The sequence below is a fragment of the Rhinolophus sinicus genome, linkage group LG05 (genome assembly GCF_036562045.2).
Source record: "Rhinolophus sinicus isolate RSC01 linkage group LG05, ASM3656204v1, whole genome shotgun sequence".
Classification (NCBI taxonomy): Eukaryota; Metazoa; Chordata; class Mammalia; order Chiroptera; family Rhinolophidae; genus Rhinolophus; species Rhinolophus sinicus.
The window spans coordinates 133,923,823-133,934,698 of NC_133755.1; the positions used below are offsets into that span (position 1 = coordinate 133,923,823).

The 10,876-nt window shown below is 44.6% G+C and overlaps 1 long non-coding RNA gene across 1 annotated transcript; it reads right to left on the reverse strand.

Annotated features, from left to right (window-relative positions):
* Positions 1-1,150: 1,150 nt before the first annotated feature.
* Positions 1,151-5,638, reverse strand: LOC141571885 (uncharacterized). Its single transcript, XR_012496940.1, has 3 exons — positions 5,522-5,638; positions 5,147-5,223; positions 1,151-1,732 (listed from the first exon to the last, which is right to left on the reverse strand). It is a non-coding gene; the product is annotated as an uncharacterized LOC141571885 (long non-coding RNA).
* Between the last annotated feature and the right edge of the window lie 5,238 nt (positions 5,639-10,876).

Here is a 10,876-nt window from a genome sequence, read left to right on the forward strand (position 1 = left end):
GACACGCTCAAGCCAGAAGTTGCTAGTCTGGGTTCTGAAAACCTTTGAGAAATGCTAGGAAATTGCATCTTGAGCCAATGCACACGGTCTGCATGAGAAAGACATTGAAAGCAGCCTGCGTGTGCCCAAAAGTTGGGTGGGGTTAGGTTTCAAATCTGAAAGGGTGAACGAACAGTGGAAACTCAGAAATGGCAGCTGCCTGTGTTTGCACACCGGGAAGGGGAAGGGCTCAACAAAGAAACAATGGCTTCTGCCAGCTCCTCCAACCAGGAGAAAGCCACCTCTCCAGCCCCCATCCCAAGCCAGACAACTCAATTCCTCACCATTTGTCCCTGCAGCCTTTCCAGCTGCTGCCCCAGCTCTAGACCTCAGATCGAGTGATTCATTGGTGAATAAGTCTGCGTGTGGTCCCTTTAAGAGGAGTGCCTGTGAGGGCAGCTTCACTGTCTCAGTCACAATCTCCGCTGTTTGTCACAACCAAAACTTATGGGAACTTCTTTCCCTAGCACTGAAACCCTGGGCTGGGGAGGGGCTGGTGTCTCTCAATCCTTTAGGGGATAAGGGCATCCCCACAGTCGAAATAGCCCTCCCAATCTTTAATGCTCACATATGGGTGTGGGACCAGCCTGTTCCACATCTCTGACACATCCTTTGTTGACAGGCTTCAGTTCAGTTGATTTTAGGCAACTCTTAATAATGGTTGTTTTGTAGATTAGTTGTAATTTTGATGTGGTTGGAGAGAAGGTAAACAGAGCAGCTACCTGCTGCGCCATCAGAGATTGTTTTCTTAAGTTCTAGGTGGGCAAGGGCCCGCTTCCAGGGAGCTATGGGGTATGGTCTCTACAAAGTCAGTGGTTTCTACAAAGTCAGTAGTTTCTGCTCCAGCCTGTAAAAACGCAGTGAGAACACTGTGGCCAGAACTTCTGAAATCCCAATGTTTTCCCTGTACCCCAATGCTGAGGATGTGTGTCTCGGTGGCTCTAGTTGCCCCATAGGAATTAACCAGAAAGGAGGGGGCAGGGTGGGTTGTGAAAGTGATGTGGAATTTCTGATGTCTGTGTGTGCACCGGGATTGCAGTCTAGTGAAACCGAAGAACGGAGGTATGGACCGGAGTTGCTGGAGGTTGCAGAAGAGGATAGTTTATTAAAGCAAAGAGTTACAGCTCCCGAGCGGGAAGGGGTACCTGAAGCTGGGATGCCCACCAGCGAAAGAAAAGACTTCTGTTTTTATACTTTTTCTTGTATATCTAAGGAGAAAAGCTGACGTCTACTGGTGCAGTCTTCTCAAATTCTCAGTCTTGAGGAGGCTTTAGAGAAGGTTTTTTGAAACAAACCAGCTGTCCTGTGCTAATGATGTTTCCCAGGGCAACAGGCTTGAAGACATGACTGTCCTTGTCCATTCCACCAGTGAATTCCTGACTGCCTGAAGTCATGCTGACTAACCTGCCTCAATCCCCCTTCTGAAGACGTAACCCTAACTGCCGTTAGGGAGTGCGGGTGATGACTGCTCTGGCTGCTTCAGGCTGAGGAGGGGTGTAGAGAGACCGGCAAGTAGGACTTGTCCAGAGGTCTATCTAAGGATCCCCGGTAGATAAATGAGACCAAATGAGGATGTTGTTGTCTTGTAGGTCATCGTAGCCAACCACTAGGTGGTCTGCAAGGTGAGATGTATTGCAGGGAACAGCATGATATCATCTAGAGGTGGCAGAGCTGCACTTTAATCTTATATTGGCTGAAAGAAAAAAAACATTGGTTAGAACAACTGGTGAAGTTGGCACATTTTTCTGCCGGCGTCACAGCTGTTACTTTAAGGAAAATATGTTCCTGTCTTTTAGGTACTGATGGGTCCCTAATTATAGATGTCAGCGTAAGAAATGGACTTATTAATAAACTGAAAAACAGTATTTTTTTATATATTATTTAAGGGGGTGCAGACCCTCACCAGACAGGAGGTGAAAGTTTGATCTACATCGGTTCCCCTAGTGAGACAAAAGTCTGACACACTTATTATATGTTTAACTAAATACACCCATACATTTTCTTTCCTTTCTTTCCTTCCTTTTGAAAGCATATAGGACTGCCTTGAACCTTACATAAAACTCTCAAGACTTTTCACAAACCTTCTACGAATTTCCTAGTCCGTCTTATATTGTCTCTTCTCACTTATTTAGAAATAAACGCAGTTTTAGACAAACTCCTTTCTTTTAGTTCCTTCAAAAATGTATTTCCATACCTTATATCTTTCTTGAAAACACATACCATTTCCTGTGACAAGCTCAGACCTTTCCAATAATTGATATTTTAGTATTTTGTTACTCTCAAATATGTAGAGAGTCAGTAACATTTACCATCTAATACAACTTAGTAAAACCAAAATCTTAAGTTACCACGTATGCCATTTTCTATCAAAGAGCTGCCATCAGTGAAGAGCGTCCAATCTGGGTTGTCTAGAGGTATTTCTTGTAAATCTGCTCTAGCAGCACAGGTCTGCATTAAGACTTGGTGGTAGTTATGAGTTAATTCTTCCTGTCTTAGGGAGGAGTGTGGCTGGGTTGATAGTGGAGCAGGTCTGTTTTGGATTACAGGACCTTTAATAAGAGGGCCTCATACTGCAGGAGGTGGCTATTTGTAGGCCAGTGACTATCATCAGTGTTTAAAAGCCCTTGAAAGTCGTGTTGGGCAAAAACGGTTAAGTCTTGTCCCATTGTGAGCTTGGTGGCTTCAGGAACTAGGAGAGTAGCCACCGCTATGACCCGGAGGTAGGCTGACCAGCCGTGTGCTATAAGATCAAGTTCCTTACCTAGGTAGACTACCTGTTGTTGTGAGGGTCCTCTGGATTGTGTTAGGACCCGTGAAGCCATTCCTTTTCTCTCTGTTATATATAAATGGAGAACAATAGTTCCCATCTCAGTTATACTGTCCCTTCCCAATAGTTGGGTAGGGCTTTCTGGCATGATCAAGAAAGAATGAGAGAACATTAGGTTACCCTATATGCAGCCTAAGGGCTGAGAGAAGTATTTAGTAATCGGCTTGCCCATTACTCCACGGACAGTAACATGTCTATTGGAGAGGGTCCCTGGTTTGGAGAGAAGGACAGAGAAGATGACTTCTGTGTCTAGAAGGAAACTAATAGATTTCCTTTCCACTTTAGGGCTCGGGATACCCGATGGTTGGGTGGGACAAAGGAGCCACTGTTAGAAGCCCTGGGCCGCTTTAGTCCTGAGTGGGAATGTGGTTGGACAAGGCTGGCCCCGGGGTAAAGGCCTCCTGGGACAATCTGACTTCCAGTGATCCCCTGTACAGATGGGACAGGGCCATGGAAGTCTCCAGGTTGGCTCTAGTCGCCATGGGCATTACCTTCATCAGTGACTGAACTGCCTGCAATGGTGGCAGTCTGATTTCCCCTGGGTATCCTGTTGGATGTAGTCAGTAAGGCAGTCACCAATACTTCTGCCTTCTTTCTTATTTTTTTCTCCTTGTCTTGGGCTTTCTCCTGGTCCAATTGTAAAAGACAGTGTTGGCTACCTTGAGTAATTGGTGCAAGGTGCTTTCAGGCCAATAGCCATTTTTTGTCATTTCCTGCGGATATCTGGGGCAGCCTGAGTTATAAATGTCTTTTAGGAGAATTTCCCCTTCGAGGGTGTCTGGTCTTATAGGAGTGTATTTAATTGGGGCTTCCCCGAGCCTTTCTAAAAAGGCTGAGGGATTTTCTTCCAAATTCTGGCTAATAGTGGATCGTTTTGAATATTTGATGGGTTTGGTCCTAGTCCTCCTCAGTCCCTCCAAAATGCATGTCAGAAAGGGTTTTATCTGCCAGTTCCCCGTGGCTGTATCGGGATCCCACTGTGGATAGTATAACTAGGGGGAGCTGGGGCAGGAGCCGGCTCAGGAGGAAGGGCAGGGTATAGAGTCTTGGGACAGTCCTCTGATTGGGTTTCTATTGAGGGGGTCTCCTTTAGAGGAGGGAGACAACAAATCACAGCCAAAAGAACCGGATAAAACTTGCACTTTTGGCAGAGGTCTGGGTTGTCCCTTAAAGCAAAAAAAGCCTGAACATACGGAACTACTAACCATTTGCCTTCCCGTCTGCAAAACAGATCTAGCTGCATTATAGCATGGTAGTTAATACTTCTCCACCGAAGGCCAAGTCTCCCCATCCTCTAATTTGTATTGAGGCCAAACCTCAGAACAAAAGACCAGGCTCTTCTTCTTCAGAGTCTGAGGGTCCAATTTGTCCCAATGTTTCAAGATGCAATTCATGGGGGTGAAGGTGAATGAGGGTTGATTGCCCATCTGGAAGGGAAGGAGAAAAGAAGGGTGTCCCTTTGCAACTCGTCTCCCAATCAACCTGTCTACGGTGTCCCCTAGAGGCCTGAGCCAAGGAGAGCACACAGCTTGCTCCAAGGCTGCGTGAGGAGACATGGTGTCCCAGGGTTAGTCGTGCTTACCTGGGCTGCCCAACCTGTATTCCTGGTGAGCGACTTCCCAAATCTGTGTTTATTCCCCACTTGGATGTTTGGTGCCAGCCCAAGGGGTAATAAAGGTAGGGGCCTATAACAAGGTGTTTTAGAGTAAAAGGGTGTATGGCCTGACTCTTGGCATCTCGAACATTGATGGAGCCATCAGTGTAATGTCAGCCCTCCAAATAGAGGTACTTAAGGTGGGAGTATATGCTTAAGATCTGTAAAGAAGGTACATTGCTTGGATTAAACAGTGTGGAAGGAGGCCATGTTGTCCAATATGTGAAGGGGGGACAGAATGAGGTATTGGAAGCCCCAAAAGGCTTCAGAAAAGGCAGCTTCCTGAAGGAAAAGCAACTCTGGTATATGTCAGCCTTCCCCAAGGACTTTGCCTGATGGTTGGCAAAAACAAAGGTGTAAAGGGAAAGCAGCGAGATATTCAGGACCTCAGGGGTGGCATCCTATCTGGACTTGGGCCACTAGACAGTTATTGGAAAATTGGCAATGGGTGGGAAGTTCACAAAAACAAGAGAGATGTTGTGTGTGAATGTCAGGACACCTCCATTTGTGTTTTAAAACTTGGAGGGGATCCCAATAAGATGATGTGAGAGGGTATGCCAGATGCCAGTAAAATTTATCCTGAGTAACAAGGGATGCCCTATGGAGACAGAGGTCCAAGTTCTTACCTTAAGGTGTCTTGAGGCTGGTGGAGAGTGTTGAGGAGGTCTCACAGGGAAGAGATCCTGGAGAAGCGTTTCAAGAGCTGAGGAGAGATGGTGACTGGATGAAAGGAGTAGCATAGATGGAGGAGTCATTCAACTAGTGTTCAGGCTAGGAAGAGACCAGTGAAACCTTGGGACCCTGAGCTGAGCCAACATTCCTCCAGCTCAGTGCCAGAGGGCATTGAACGGAGCCCTTCTTCAAAGGTTGTCCTCCATCTTGTAGATTGGCAGCCATGTTATTTGCTTTTAAGTGGCTGATGGAGGCCCAATTTTGTTGAGCGAGTCATTACCAATAGAAGCCTGAAGCCAGGCATGCAGTAGCAGAAGCAGTGTGCTTACCTCTCCTTCAATCCCAGACGAGCTGCCAATAAATGATGTAGAATTTCTGATATGTGAGTGTGCAGCAGGACCGTAATCTTGTGAAACCGAAGAACAGAGGCATGGAATGGAGTGGCTGGAGGTTGCAGAAGAGGATAGTTTATTAAAGCAAAGAGTTATAGCTCCTGAGTGGAAAGGGGTACCTGAAGCTAAGATGCCCACCAGCTAAAGCAAAGACTTTTGTTTTTATACTTTTTCTTGTATATCTAAGGAGAAAATCTGACATCTACTGGAACAGTTTTCTCAAATTCTCAGTCTTGAGGAGGCTTTTGAGAAGGCTTTTTGAAACAAACCAGCTGTCCTGTGCTAATGATGTTTCCCAGGGCAACAGGCTTGAAGACATGATTGTCCTTGTCCATTTTACCAGAGAATTCCTGACTGCCTGATGTCATGCTGACTAACCTGCCTCAAAAGTAGCGTGGCTGGTGCTTTTGTGGGTTCAACCATTCCAGAGCTTTCTCTCCCCAAGCAGCTCTTTCCCTATCAGAGGTGTGTGAGGGACTGTGGGTGCAGTTCTCAGGGTTGTAGATAGGTTGTTCTTAAATCTGACACTCATATCATTCCTTCTGGAACCCACTTCTAACACTGGGAGGGCAGGAGTGGGGCAAGCTCTGAGAGAGTCTGTGCATGGGGGCGGTTGACCAGGCTCCTTGTCTTTGTTTTCAGTTTTCTGCCTGGCTGTGAGGGCTCAAGCCATAGTTCTCATCGTAGGTCTCTGCCTTGAAGGCTGGATTTACCTGTGTTTATGTTCATCCCTCAGGCAGTACTGTGGGCCAATGGGGGTGAGTCTGCAGCCCAAATTTTTCCCTCTCCCACAACTGCAGTGAGCTCCAGATTGCAATGAGCTCTTGTCTGCATTCTGCAGTACCTAGGGCCCACGTCTCTTAACTTCCCACTTCCCACACTCACCCAATTTGCCCACCTTCAAGTGATTCAATGTGTGGGTCTCTCAGGCATAGTTGTGTAAAACGCAGGGAGTCCTTTGTTGAATTATAGCTGTTCAATTGGTTGTAACTTCCAGAGGAGATTTCAAGAAACACTCCTCATGCCACAATTTCTGTGATGTTATCTCTTTTTCTCCTTCTTCTTAAAGGTTTTGTGCCCCTCTGAAAAACAGAGCCTTTTTATTGGATATTGCTCACAAGTCATTCCTTCTGCTTGAAACCACTCTTTTTGCCATGTAATTTTGTATTACCTACTTTTAAAAACAGTGCATTGTTTATTGACTTCAAGTATGTCTATGTGACTTGCAATTGTCTATAAAATATATGTGAAATTGATAATGTGCCCATTTGACCCTAGGCTTTTGCACATATGCCTTTGCCATGAGAAGCACACATGCTTATTAGTCCACGAAGCTAATGCTGACTCATTCATCAGACCCAGTCTTCACCTGCCCCTTAGAGACATTTAATCAGCTGAGTCAGCAGAACCTCCCCAGCCTACTTATAGATATGTGAGAAATATATATCACATATCACTGGGGTATTCAAAGGAGAGTTTGTTTTTGATTATGCAGAGATAGTTGACAGATATTTCTTTTTAGTCTTTGATTTCTTCTTCACATTGCCTTATACTTTTCAATATTAGAGTCCAAAATGGATGAATTAGAGAGAAGGAAATTAGAGGTAGACAGATCTGCAAATACCAGGTAGTTTTTTGTTTGTTTGTTTGTTTGTTTGTTTTAATTATCATATGTCAAGTCAAAATTACTATATGAGAAAATATATTAAAAGTATTTTCTTTGTGTGTATTCTTTCATTTCTATGTAAGAACCAACATGATTTCATCAATACAAAAAAAACACACACAAAAAAACCCTATTATAATCAAAATAAAGTACCAAACCTTTACCAGGGCACTTACATGCCCTGAATCTTGCTTTCCTCTCAAGCCTTCTCTTAATCTGCACTCTCTCATATTCATTATTTGTCCAGCTACATTAATCTTATCAAAATCCATCAACAATAAAGGCTGTTTTAAAAACAACTACTACAAAGAAGCAAGAAGCATTGGTATCTGAGCTTGCTTAACCTACGGTGCCTATACAGTATTCATGGAAATATCATGTGCACTAAATAAATGATGCTGTGGAAATAAAATAATCCTTGGATTCCAAACAATTTTGTTTAGAAATTGAGCTCTTTGTGCCATTTACAGTTTGGTTCACACTGAAATTGTTTCACACTGGAAGCTTATTAATTAACATTATTAAAATGGGATTATAACATATACCTCATCAACTAAACTTTTCCATTTTTTTTAACCCTTGGTATGACATTTTTTGGGGCATTTGCTCTATTTTTGGCAAAGTTCACCATTCTAAGAATACATCTATGAAAAATAAAAATAGAACAGTCTAAAGTTCTGCTTTCATGACTTACATACCAGTGAAAGAACAGCAAATGTTGTAATTTTATCCCCCTTGCCTCTACTCATTTTGTACTTTCCCATCCTTCCTGAACAACTTCATTTTTCTGGATATTACTGTGTGCTTCAAAATTCCACATGGATAACTCCAACTATGATCCAGCTCTCAGCTGAGGTGCCATTCATCATAAAGTTATCCTTGAGTACTACACCTAAATTAACCCTTCTCCTCTCAGTCACTATCTCCCACAATAACCTGATTTTATTGTCTTTCTAGCACTTTCATTCTCTGATACTTATCTATTTGAAACGAGTAATAAAAGCATGCCTTTTCCTCTTCTTCCTCCCTTTCAGAATGGGCAATCAGCCCCGAACAACCTACACCCCCCTGAAATGCATCCTGAGACATTGGGATAAATTTGATTCCCAGACCCTGAAGAAATGACACATGATATTCTTTTGCTCCAAAGCGTGGCCCCAATAAAAATTAGAAGATGGGGAGACCTGGCCTCCTGAGGGAAGTATCAATTACAATACCATAATACAATTAGACCTATTCTGTAGATGGAAAGGTAAGTGGTCTGAAATTTCATATGTTCAGGCTTTTTTTGCCCTGAGGGACAATCCAAACTTATGCAAAAAATGTAAAATTGACCTCTGGCCCTAGTCTCATGCCCTCCTCCACTGACGATTTCTCCTCTGGATGAAACATTTCCCCCCTCTTGAGGACAGGCTACAAAAACAACAAAATCACCCACAGGTTTCTCCTCGATCCATTTCCTTCTCCCTCCCTCTGCAGGGACGATTTGTCCCTCAGCACCCTCTAGCTTTCCTCCTTGCCCTAGACTGCTTGCCCACAGCCACTATGCCCAAGGGACAAATGTCTTTCCATTACAAGAGATGCCAGGAGAATTCAGCACGGTCCGGGCCCAGGTCCTTTTCTCCCTACAAGACCTCAAACAGATAAAGGGAGACTTAGGCAAGTTTTCAGACAATCCAGATAAATACATAGAGGCTTTTCAAAACTTAACTCTAGTTTTTGAATTCTCATGGAAAGACACTTAGCAATCAGACACTTACCAGCTCTGAAAAACAAGCGGCTTTACAAGCTGCTGAGCGATTCGGGGATGATCAATTTTTAGTATATCATGATGAACAGACAGGATAGGATCCTGTCAGGGAAGCTTTCCCCACAGGAAAGCAGCAGTACCCATCAATGATCCCCAGTGGGACTCCGATACCACCATGGGAAACTGGCAGAGGAAGCACTTTCTGTCATGCATTTTGGAGGGCTTAAGAAAGACCTGTGCTAAACCCGTCAATTATTCCAAACTTTTTGCCATCAGTCAGGCATCAGATGAAAATACCTCAGCCTTTCTAGAGAGGCTCAGGGAGGCCCTGATCAAACACACCCCTATCAGGCCAGACACCATGGAAGGAGACATAATCCTTAGGGACAAGTTTGTAACTTAGGCTGCCCCAGATATTCGCAAAAAGCTACAAAAATTGGCTATGGGTCCCGAGGGCCCATAGAACAGTTGCTTAAGGCAGCCAACACTGTGTTTTATAATCGAGACCAGGAGGAGGCACTAAATAAAGGAAAAAAGATAAAAAGAAAACATAGATGCTTGTGGCATCCTTTCAGGCCACTGCCCCACAGGAGACCAAGAAAATATTTAACTGTTATTAACGTGGACGGTCTGGATAATGGAAAATAGAGTGCCCCCAGAGACAAGGGACAGCACGAAAACCACCAGGGCCATGCCACATCTGTAAAGGAGATCGCTGGAAATCAGAGTATCCTAGGAGGTCTCAACCCCCGGGACGAGTCGTGCCCAGCCACACAAGATTGAGGGGGCCTGGGACTCTTAACAATGGCTCCCACATCCCAGTTGCCCATAGGGACCCCTGAGCCCCAGATACTTCTAGAAATAGAAGGGAAGCCTGTTGACTTCCTCCTAGATATAGGAGCCACTCTCTCCATCCTCCTCTCTAACCCAAGGACACTCTCAAGTCACCGTGTCACCATCCGTGGCATAACCGGAAAGCCAGTCGCCAAGTATTTCTCACAACCCCCGGGGTGTTTGTGGAGTGACCCACTGTTTTCTCATTCCTTCTTGGTCATACTGGAGAGTCCTACTCCCCTGCTGGGAAGAGATCTCGTGACAAAACTAGGGACCTTAGTCCTTCTGGCCCCTGGACAAATTCCCAGCTGCCTCCCAGCAATAGAAACAGACATTGATCCTGAAGTCTAGGCGAAGCCTGGAATAGTCAACTGTGCTCTAACAGCCACCCCAGTCCATGTTTACCTCAAGGACCCCCACACATTTTCTTGTAGGAGGCAGTACTCCTTAAAACCTGAGACTCAACAAGGACTAATCTCAGTTAATAATAACCTTAAAAAGACAGGACTCCTCAGGACATGTAAAAGTCCTTGTAACATCCCCCCCATCCCGGGAGTTTGAAAACCCAGTAGAGACTGATGGTTAGTGCAGGACCTCTGGGCCATCAATGAAGCAGTCGTCCCCATACACCCCATAGTCCCATATCCTTACACACTTTTAGCCCAAATACCTAAAGAAACTAAATGGTTCACTGTCTTAGACTTAAAAGATGCCTTCTTCTACATACCCTTACACCCTGAGTCACAATACATTTTTGCCTTTGAGGAACCCAAAAGCCAGACCTCACAGCTCACTTGGACAGTCCTTCCCCAGGGTTTTTAGGGACAGGCCTCATTTATTTGGACAGGCTTCTTGAAGGACCTGTCCAACTCCTCTGACCAGTGTACACTGTTACAATATGTAGATGATCTCCCTCCAAGAGCCTTATAAGCCATGGAACAAGTGCCCTTCTAAATTTCCTGGCCATAGGGGGTTACAAAATTTCTAAGGCCAAAACCCAGATATGCCAAACCACAGTCAAATATTTGGGCTTAACACTGTC